Genomic DNA, 11,786 nt, shown 5'->3' with positions numbered 1-11,786 from the left:
AATGAATGGTGCTAAACCAAAGCAAAATAAGTTATTATATGCATTTTCTAGAATGAGCTCAAATAGAAAGGACGATCCAGGATGCCCAGAAACTGAGGAGCCATAAGATGCAAAAGAAGAGGATGTTGTAATAGCCTGGTCATCCTGCTGTGGCACAGCTGGTGAGATCAGCAGTCTAAGCAATTTCATCAGTCACTATAGCATCCTCTCAAGACCTAAAGTTCTAACAGAGTTCAGGGGGTGCATCTTTGAACATGTAATTTCTCCTTAGCTATCAAAGTAAGAGGAAATAATTGCCCATCATGAATAACCAAAATGGAAAAGGGGCATAGCCCTGGCTAAAATCTGATACATTTGTAGTGAGTCTTTCTTTGTACTGCCAGCTCCCATTACATGGAGACTTTTTACTAATTATTAAAGCTTAGCCTTAACTTAGGCTTATTCCCAATTAGCTGTTAAACCTTAAATAAAGCCATTTATATTAGTCTATGTTTTGCCACATGGCTCATTACCTCTTCTCAATACTATATGTCCGACTTCCTCTGCATCTGGATAGCAAATCTTCCACCTCAGATTCTTTCCCAGAATTCTTATCTCTGCCTGGAAGTCCTGCCTATCTATTGGCTATTCAGCTCTTTTATTAAAACAATCAGAAGATGCCTTAGGCAAGTGAGGTAAAACAGAGACACATCTTCACAGTATACAAAAAGATTATCCCGACATAACTGAATGAGACTTTGGGCATCCAACAACACATGTTCAGAATAATCGACTGAATTTGGTATTAGGCATTCCTTCCTTTCTTGTCTTTCTTATCAAAGACATTCAAGAGTCATGCAATCAATTTAATGGATAATAGTCAGCTATCAAAAGGAAAACTGAATAAGGAAGAAACATCAGAATGCATTGCATATAAAATGTTTGTGAAACTTCCTTTATTCTTTTCTATATACATATGGGATGCATGGTGTGATGTATACATGTGAATGTAGCAGTGCCCCATAAAGTTTTCCACTAGTGTCATGACCACAGTGAGTCTCTGTGCAGAACTAGCATTACAGATATTCCTTAACCCAGATTCGTGAAGAGTGAGATGGGCATATCCAGCCCACATAACTGGTGGTATAAATCCTTCATACTCAACCACTGTAAGGAGTTCTCTTGACTTCTTTCCTTTTGCTGTGATAAAATCCATGACAAAGGCAACTTAAGGATAAGGAAGAAAGGTGTTATTGTGGCTCACAGTTTAAGACAGAGTCTATCATGGTGGGTGAGTCAAGGCGGGAGGTGCTCACCTTGCATCCACAGTCAAGAAATAGCGAACAACTAATGTTTGCTTCTGCTCAGTTTCTTTTCTCCATTTATGTAAGGCAGCATCCCCTGCCCTGGAAATGGTCTCACCCACAATCAAGATGAATCTTTCCACATCAGTTAAGGTAATCACGGCAATCCTCTGCCAGCTGTCCAGATGCTTGCTTAAACTAGATAATCACTCACAGGTGTGCCCAGATGCTTCTCTTATGGGTAATTCAAATGAAAATGGGAGCAGAAGTTGGCCAGGCCATGTGGGGGCGAAGTCCCTGGAAGAGTAAACAGTTTCTTTCCTAGCTAAAAGTCAAAAATATCCTTTGGCTTTCCTAGGATGGGCCCTTGGCCAAGTGAATGACCCCAACCAACTGAAATATATGTCTCCACTCAGCTAAGGATTCTATTTTCTTGATGAGGAGGTTTCTTTTTCTTTTTCTTTTCTTTCTCTTTTTTCACCCTCTTCACTTTCTACAAAATTGTAATAAACATTCATAGCATGCGAGAGACAGTCACAAGTGTTTGTTGAATGAGTAGAAGGGAGGTAAGGAGAAGAAAGATGGAAGGAAAATGGGAGGAAATGGGAAGAGGAAAGAAGAGGTAGAAAGAAGGAAAAGAAAGAGTGACAAGGAAAGGAGGGGAAATAGCTTAATTAAAATAAAAAATAACCCCTTAAAATGCCATCAAAAAGACTGAATTATACCCTGCCTCTCCTGACAAGAAATCCATACATTTAAAGTCCCCACTCCAATTGTGACTATTTGGAGTAAGGAAAGAAACGTTAACTGACACCCTGAGCGTGCTCCTGATTCCAGCTGTATGTCTTCTTTGGTAGAGGCCATAAATGCCAAAGGTGTTTAGGGACTCTGATCTCATATCTGGCTTGTAAAATGATTTTAGATTACTTCTTTGGAGTTGGGGATGTAATAGTTAAAAAAGAGAAAGAAAAGAAAAAGAAAAAGAAACCTCCTCATCAAGAAAATAGAATCCTTAGCTGAGTGGAGACATATATTTCAGTTGGTTGGGGTCATTCACTTGGCCAAGGGCCCATCCTAGGAAAGCCAATTTACATTAAGCCATAATAAAGACATAGGCAGAATAATCAGTCCTTTAATGAGATACTGTACTTTTTCTCCACAGAATCCTCCCCACCCCCAAGTGCAGTGACTTACAGGGTCACCGTGTATGTAGCAGGTAGTAAGTCAGCCCTCTACAGTGCTGTGTAGCTATGTAGCTTGTATGTCAGCCCACTTTTCTGAATTGTTAAGGAAAAAAAACTTGGCATTTCATTCCTTCTCTTTTCTAAGCACTTTCCTTAACATACTATGGAATAATCCCTTTGTACACTGTGAAAATTTGTCGGTGGGATTGGTTCAATAAGCAAGCTGACTGGCCAATAGCTGAGCAGGATAAAGTTAGGCAGAAAAGCCAAACTGAGATGTAGGAGGGCAGACACAGAAGTCACCAGCCAGACACAGAGGGATGAACATGCCATGCTAATAAAGGTACTGCCGTGTGGCAGAGCATAAATGAGGAATATGGGTTAACTTAAAATGTAAGAGCTAGTTAATAATAAGCCTAAGCTCTCAGTCAAACATTTGTAATTAATATTAAACGTCTGTGTCAGTTATTTGTGACCAGGTGGTCAGAACAGGAAAACTCCACCTACACTTTGGGCTTTTCCCAAACATTTGGGCTTCCTTAATCTTTCTCTAAAGCCTCCTTTCCTGCCATGTCGCTACTTATTTGCTGTGTGTCTGGCCTCCATACCAGTTTGCATGGCATGGCCTTTTTCTTTCTCTCATCTATTTCCTCCCCTGGGAAGCCTCTAAAGTATATACAGCTTGCCTCCCTGGGGATTTTTCTCTTTGAAATGCTATTGAAATCATCCTTGAGCTTCTGTTAGAATTCATTCTCAAAATATTTTATTAATGAGACTAAGAACCCCAAGACAGGATCCACAGTATCCCCTGCATCAATCCTAGATTCTTTCAGGTTGAAAATACTGAAAATCACAGTAGCTTGTGCTATAAATGATTTCATTTTGGGTGCAGTCATTAAATATAATTTAATTGAGATAAATAACATATGAATTTATTTCATCACAAGTATTTGTTATCTTTTCTGAACACTTCATAGATGCAAAATAAAAAACTCCAATGTAACATTTTTCTTCTTGAATATGTTCATATCATCTCATTTTGTTAATTCATATTGAAATAGTACACTCTTGTCTCTTCTATAAGTTTTTCTCCAATTTCTGAAATCCACACTTATTGCTCTCCATTCTCCAGATTCTTTTCACAATTACTGTGATATTCCATCACAAAGCTGTGATAGTTCACCAATGTGAAGTCCATCTCAAAGCTAGGCAAGGTTAAAGGCACCTGATTAGCTCAGAACAGTTACAAATCCCATGTGCTAACAATAGAAATCTTTGTCCACAAAGAAAAAAAAATAACTGTAGAAGAGTTTTCACCCTCTTCACTTTCTACAAAATTGTAATAAACATTCATAGCATGCGAGAGACAGTCACAAGTGTTTGTTGAATGAGTAGAAGGGAGGTAAGGAGAAGAAAGATGGAAGGAAAATGGGAGGAAATGGGAAGAGGAAAGAAGAGGTAGAAAGAAGGAAAAGAAAGAGTGACAAGGAAAGGAGGGGAAATAGCTTAATTAAAATAAAAAATAACCCCTTAAAATGCCATCAAAAAGACTGAATTATACCCTGCCTCTCCTGACAAGAAATCCATACATTTAAAGTCCCCACTCCAATTGTGACTATTTGGAGTAAGGAAAGAAACGTTAACTGACACCCTGAGCGTGCTCCTGATTCCAGCTGTATTGTCCTTAACAAAAGGGGCTACAGCTTTCTCCCTCCTGTCTGTGATGTTGGGTCACAGTGAAAGTGTGGCCCTTTGCAGGCAAGAAAGACTTCCATCTTCCAAAATGAAACCAGAATGTGATCTTAGAACTGTGCCAGAGTAAATAGTTAATGTGTGAGCTCTTGGTCCTATAGTATTTTATTGTAGCTTCCAAGATAAGTAAGTTCCACTGAGGAAGGTAAAGAGTTAGAATGGCATCCTACACTACCATCAAGTTAATAAAGGTGCCGTCTGTCTCTCTGTGTCTCCCTCTGTCCACGTATCGACACAATATTAAAAAATCTGAATAAGCAGGAAAAATGTCTCAGTAGGGCCTGGGTGTATTATCCAAATAACAAAGAACAAAAAACTCACAGGGGAAAGGAATTAACTCATTGAAGGGGCTAAGATGTGTTTAGTGTATTTTGTTTACACTAAGAAATGGGGGTGTTTTACAATATTTAGAATTCAAGTAGTTAGAATCTACAATGATTAGACAAATTTCAAACATTATCCTGATACTATTCCACTTATAAAAGTCACAAGCATATTTTCCAAAAAATTCTCTTACTGAGCATGAAATCATACAAAATATTTGAAAGGAAAATGAGAAAATGTTAATCCAGTGGTAGCAACACACCACAGGGACAAGCAGCCAGAGCTATACCTCCAAAAGGTAATGGAAATGGACACAAACTGATGTATTTTCCAGCAGATTCTATTTTACTTTACTTCAAAAATAAAATAAGAGGAAAATATTAATTAACCACTGGATCACTCAAACAGCACATCAGAACATCTGTTACCCTGGGCTTCTCCATCTTTGACACAGCATGATTCATGAAATCTTTGACACAGCACAGGGAGATAAACAAAAATGATAACTGGCTGCATACCTCCTACCACGGCCAGCTGCCCCAGGGCTATACATGTTTGTCTAATCACTAAAACAGAAATGTGATCTATAACAGTATGTAAAATTTAGACACATTTAACTGCCAAATACCAAATAAATTTAACAAATATTCATTGAATGTTTGCTGTCCACAAGGCCCCATTTTGATTTGTTTTACTTTAATTAGTCAATAATAATTTCATGTATCTATGGGATACAATGCGATATTTTGATAGATAGATAGATATAAAAATTGTATTGTATATGCTCAATTTTTTTAATGATTTGAACAGCAGGTGAATTTGACTTCCAGGCTAAATACCAATGTTGACCTGTAACAGACCCAGTCACTAAACATGAGCAAAGAATGATTTCTTTTTCTTTTTCTTTTTTTTTTTTTTTTTTTTTTTTTGGTTTTTCGAGACAGGGTTTCTCTGTGTAGCTTTGCGCCTTTCCTGGAATTCGCTTTGGAGATGAACTCACAGAGATCCGCCTGCCTCTGCCTCCCGAGTGCTGGGATTAAAGGCGTGCACCACCACCGCCCGACTGATTTCTAAAACTACATAGGTCTAACAAATGGTAAAATGGAAAGATAGCTCATTATAAATAATGTTTTGTATTCACTCTAGAAGTTTTTTTAGACTAAAGAGTTTATTGAGTAAAGTTCATAATAATCTATTAAAATATAAGAGCTTAACAAGAAATTGTGTTGACTGTGGTACTTTAGATAGAAAAATGTCTAAAGATCTGGAAAAGAGAAAACAGAATGAATTTCAGAACATAGAAGGCATGAGGAGCAAAGAATTTCCATGACAAAGATGAGATATAAAGTAAGATGCAAATACATATAATCAAGAGAAGAACAACACAGCTTCATGACTAATTATGTATAGTTTTGGATATAAGGAAAAATAAAGATGTATACCAGGTTGTTATCTAAAACATAGCATGCATGTGATATTATTAGAGATATATGGGAAGAATGAAAAAACAAATTTTATACATTTTAATAGCTTAAGTGAGAGCTATGTGAAGCTAAGTATAAGAATTCAAGAGAGATAGTGATAGTTTCAAATTATTTTTATTATCTGATTTTCTTATTATATTTATTGAGATTGTTGTTGTTTAGAAACAAGGTCTTACTATGTGGTCTAGACTAGCCTCAAACTCAAAACCCCCTACCTTATAGCCTCCAAAGTCTGAGATTATAAGGCAGCACTACCACACCCAGCTAGTAAATAAAATTGTATCAATCTAGTTGCAATATTATTAAAATGGAAAAATGTATATATATACACATATACATATATACATATATAAATGTATATATACATATATGTGTGTGTATATATATGTGTATGTGTGTGTGTAATCAACATGCCATATAAAAAGTATGTCCCATGAATATCTTTCATTTTTGTATAAATTACTTATTCAAATAACATTCAGTAAATATTTAAATTTATAATGTACTGAAAGAGAGGCATGCTATGGAAGACGAGATTAAAAGAGCTCCTGACTTTGAGCTTGCAGCACAGTGAAACAGACTGTCATTAGATAAAATGACATGCAAATACATATATAATTGTTAACTGTGGCTAAATAATTGAATTCAAGTTTTAAGGTACATGAGAAATTATGACTGTCAAATCACAAATCTGCTATGTAATAAATCCTTGATATTAAAATACTCAAGGAACTATAGTCAATTCATATTTAAAGTTCAATGTTGGCCTTAATTAGAAATTTACATTTATAATTTTAATTGTGCACTATTTTATTGCTATTGAGAAATTTATAATTCAAATGAACAGGGAGGACTAGGTCATGAAGGTGTCCCTTTCAAAAGAGGCCCATAATACTCTCCAGCATTGCTGTCACTAAAGCTTTGTAGTTCTCTACTCACAAATCTGTCTCCTTCTTGATTATAAACTAATTGAGAACACTAAGTGGAACTTACATATTAGTTTTTCTGTAATATGTAACATATGTCTGAAATATGGAAAGCGTGATAAAATTATTGGGTAAATAAATGAATAAATGCCTATTAGCAGGAAAAATTATTAGGATACTTTCCATATTTTTAAATTTTCAACCTTTATCATCATTATAAAACTATTACTAAGCCTGTGCCATAGATTGAGAACTGTGAGAATTATTCGGTTACAAGGAAACTTAAATGCAGTAAATAGTCTCAGAGAACTTAAAATTTACCAACATGAACATACAGATTGCATAGCTTTTCGTGTTTTGTGACCGTACTCACAAATAGCAGCTTTTCTTAAACACATAATAATCTGTGAGAAAAGGAGGACAGACACTGACTCCAGAGTTAACCTATGATAGGGGAATAAAGCCTCTCCCAGACTCCACGAACTAACAAATAAAAGCCCCAGTGTCAGGAATGAGTTGTTGGCTCGAGGAGTCTCATAGACCCCCATACATTACAGGCTACTGACAATGTTCTTGGTTAGCCTTCAGATCTTGGCAATAAGACCCTATTGCTGAAGACCCTTGAGTCATATAACATGGAAAAATCAAGCTGGTACTGATCTAGAAATTTCATTGCTACCAGCTATCTTTCATGGTGCTGGAAGGTGCTACAAAAACTACCAGGGGAGAAAAGCAGTCATCTATCTACCCAGCTGTGAACTCTATGAGCTACAATGACTGGCCTGACAAGAGATGTCTACTATTGAAATAGTGGCATTAATGTCATAGGAATATCCAACAACTTCTTGATTAGATTTTAGGCCCACTCTATAAGATGAAATTCATATTTGGAACCATAAATGGGGTCAAGAACCCCAAACTAGGTAGGTCATGGGCCCTAGGGAATAACCTACTCCTTTTATTCTGCTAAATGGACAAAGTATTAAACCAACCTCTAAAGATTTGGCATTATATTCATAGGTTACTGCATCTCTCAAACTGTATCATAGAAGCTTCTTTTGGCAGTAATAGATAATTAACACAGAGACCTGCAACTGGCCAATGTTCAGAGAATAAAAGATTCTAGAGTTCTTATCCCTAGTGTGATATCTATGCCATACTCACTCTTCCCAAGGCTCAAAGATCATCACAGAAAAGGCAGAATGATTGTAAGACCCAGAAGCAGTGAACAATTGCAGCAAAACTGTTTTCCAGACTCAACAGTGCAGTTCCATGTATGAACTGTATGCAGTTATGACTGCATCTGCAAAACCTGCACAAAATCAAGCTAGACAAAAATTCCAGCTTGGATGGGAAAAGAAGGTAGGAAGTTCCACCCCCAGTTGAGGAGCCATTGACAATTACTGGTATTGTGAGAGGGAGGGTCAGTTTTATTCAGCAATAGAGCCCCTGAGAGAATACTCTTGCTTTAGTAGAATCTCTTACACTCCCAAACATAGTGGCAAAACTTAGTAGACTTGTAGATGTTTTTTAAAGGAGAGAACACATAAAGTTGGGAGGAAATGGTGGTGAGGAGGTAGAAGGAGAATGGGGAGTAGACTTGGTTAAAAAAAATAACATATGCATGTATGAACTGCCAAAGTAGAAAAAAATTAAAAAGTTTATATGTCTTTTTTGCTAATATTAATATTTATATAAGCATGTTGAAAAATTGGTGTAACTTTCTTCTTCTATAAATGCAGGGTTATACTTTAAATACACAGAATGATACCTGGTGACTTCTAATCATGTATTTAAAATTGTATTTCAAGTGCATACACCAACTTAACATGAGGAACAAGGGATGAGCATTTAATTTGCACAAACATTTACTACTAGATGCCCTCTGAGAGCTGCAACGCATATATTTCCTTCTTTGAGAAAAGCCCTTCTTCTACCTCCCGCCATGTTCCTAGCCTACCTTCTCAGTCACGAGTAGGATGATCCCTTACCAAAGCAGGTGCATTGTATTTTTCCAAGAGAACATGATGTGAAATTAAGAGTGAGACACATGGTACCATTAGAAACATTAATTAAAAGAAATCTCACCAACTTATTTTACCAAAGACCCAGGAGTCACATGACCTCTTATTTCTGAAATGTGTGTTCTGTGTCATGAGGCCCAGTGTCCTACAACATATTCCTTTAAAATATAAAAGCTAGCTAGGCATGGTCTACATACACTCTACCACAGGAGCTGGGATGATGAGACAGAATGATTGGGTTTGAGGTCATCTTGGTTTATATAACTAGTTCCAAGCTAGCCTGAGTGACACAGGAAGACCTGCAATGCAGCTCAGTGATAGAGAACATTCCTAGCATGGGCAAGGCCCTGAATTCAATACCCAGTACTATAAATAAATATTCATTTCTTAAGTAAAATATATAAATCCTCAAGTATAGAGAATTCTTAATTTTTGCTTCCATAAAAACGAGGAAATAGTGCTCTCCCTTTCAAATCTTCTTCATTTATAATAAAGGAAGATTTTTGTTTTCTGTTTTTGTTTTCAAAATGCATAAAAAGGCTTTATTTGAAGGAGAGCTCGAATTTAATCTAACAAGCCAAATCCCATGTCATTATCTGACTCCTTGGACTCCTTCTCTTCTTCTCTGCTGCAGCTGGGGCAGAACCAGATGCAGGACCTGCAGAACCAGGGTGCAGCAGAAACAGACACAGCCCCACCAGCAGGTGCATTGGCAAGCTTGACAACACCCTAGGCAATAACAGTCTCATTTTCTTTTTCCATTCAGCTCACTGATGACCATGTTAAGCTAGTCATCATCCACCTCAATGCTCATGCTGTCTAAGATCTTCTTGATGTCTTGATGCTGGAAGAGGCATTTCCCCCAATGGCGGCCAGCAGATAAGAGGCTATGTAAGTACACAGTGAATGTCAGCTGTCGCAGACAGGCCTCATGTGTGCGATCTCAGTGGCATCCTAAAAGGTAAATTTTTAAAAAGAAAAAATAGTTAACAGTCCTTCTAATCTTGCAGAATCAATGTATTTAGATAAAAAACAAAATAAATAAATAGAAACACGTAAAATCTTAAGAGTTTAAAAGAGCCAAGTTTCTCAATCTGCAAAATCACATAATTAAAATGACATTTTTGATAAGTAAGAAAGTATCAGCCCAATTAACAATGGATGCACGACACAGTAGTGACAAGTGGGATTTTTATATTAAAATTCTTGTGACAGATTAATTAAATGGTGTCTAACACCACCCATTGATGTTGAAGCAAGAACTTCAATCTAGATACTGGAAGGTTAATCCTACCCTCTAAAACTGCTTTTTTAAAGCCTAAAATGTGCCATTTTAACAGAAGTTATTTGTGTTAAAGAGTTATAACACAATAAAGTAGAAGTAGAATCCACTGATAGATAAGCAACTTTGGGACTATTCTAAGTAAGATGACTATTTTTCTCTTTTTGAAAAAATTTTATTAAACATATTTTTTGACAATTTCATGCATGGATGTAATGTATTCTGATTCTTATCCCTAACCTCTTTTATCTCTCTCCTATCCCATATCAATATGCTTCCTCCTCACCAGTTACACTCATGTCCTTTTGTGACCCACTGAGTTTAACCAGGGCCATGTGTGTGACCATGTGTTTGTAACTAGACACGAGAATGTAGTTGGGCTCACTAACAGGGACACAACTGAAGACAACTCCAAGAATCTATCAGCAACCAATATTAAATATGTGGTGGGGTGGGGGAAGTGGGGCCCTGAGCTGTTGATAAGGCCAGTTCAGATAACCACAACTGCTTTGTGATTACAATGACTATACCATGCTCAGGAAAAAATGACATCTTGTGTCCCTTTCCTTACCTTCTATCTCCTACATTCTTTCTGCACTTTCTCCCATGATGTCACTCACTGTGAGCTTAGAGAGTGTGATAGACATGTCTTGTTTAGAGCTGAGAACTCAACTATCACTTATTCTCAGCACCATGAACAGCCAAGAGTCTCTGCACCACCACTATGAAGAATGTCTTCTCTGCTTAAGCTGAAAGTATTTAGATGGCAGTTTGGCACAATGTTGGGTTAAATAAGCAACAGCAAATTAGTTCCCACTCCTAGGACATACAGTTTCACCAGATATGTGTTTATGACAAGGTTTACAGTACCAGACTTGGGTTGTCTCTTATAGAACAGGCCTCATATCTTGCCTGGAAAGTTGGCCTTGTAGTTCATATGTTTCATAGTTGGGTTACACTGTTAATGCCTTTTAGCAGTCTCCTGGATACTGGCATTGCAAGTGTGGGCCACTAAGTCATATACTTGAGGAACAAATTATTTTTCACTTTAGCTTGTATTGTACAATGTGTGTGTGTGTGTGTGTGTGTGTGTGAGAGAGAGAGAGAGAGAGAGAGAGAGAGAGAGAGAGAGAGAGAGAGAGAGAGAGAGAGTATGTGTGTTGGTATATGTGTGTACACACGTGTGAGATATACTTGCTTCTGCACACACATGTGAAGGTCAAAGGTGAATTTCAGGTTTCATCCTCTACCACACTACTACCTTATTTTTTTGAGACAGGTTTTCTCCTCAAATGCAAGTTTTTCATTTCCTCTAAACTGACTTCCAGTGGGCATCAGGAATTGCCTGTCTTTGCTGCCCTCACCCAGCACTGGGGTTACAAGTGTTCACCAACACATCTGGCTTCTATGTGGGTGCTAGAGATTGAAACTCATGTCTTCATGCTTGTGCAGCAGGCATTTTACCCACTTACACAACTCCTGAGCCCTAGATTTTAACCTGCTTGTCTTACACCATCAACAATAGCT

General features: G+C 37.2%; 1 pseudogene; it reads right to left on the bottom strand.

The window, feature by feature from the left end:
• Nucleotides 1-8,728: 8,728 nt before the first annotated feature.
• On the bottom strand, nt 8,729-9,868 carry LOC128118725 (60S acidic ribosomal protein P2-like; annotated as a pseudogene).
• Nucleotides 9,869-11,786: the final 1,918 nt, after the last annotated feature.

Source organism: Peromyscus californicus, unplaced genomic scaffold (assembly GCF_007827085.1).
Source record: "Peromyscus californicus insignis strain IS unplaced genomic scaffold, ASM782708v3 Scaffold_22__1_contigs__length_63687245, whole genome shotgun sequence".
Lineage (NCBI taxonomy): Eukaryota > Metazoa > Chordata > Mammalia > Rodentia > Cricetidae > Peromyscus > Peromyscus californicus.
This window is presented reverse-complemented; position numbering and strand designations above follow the sequence as displayed.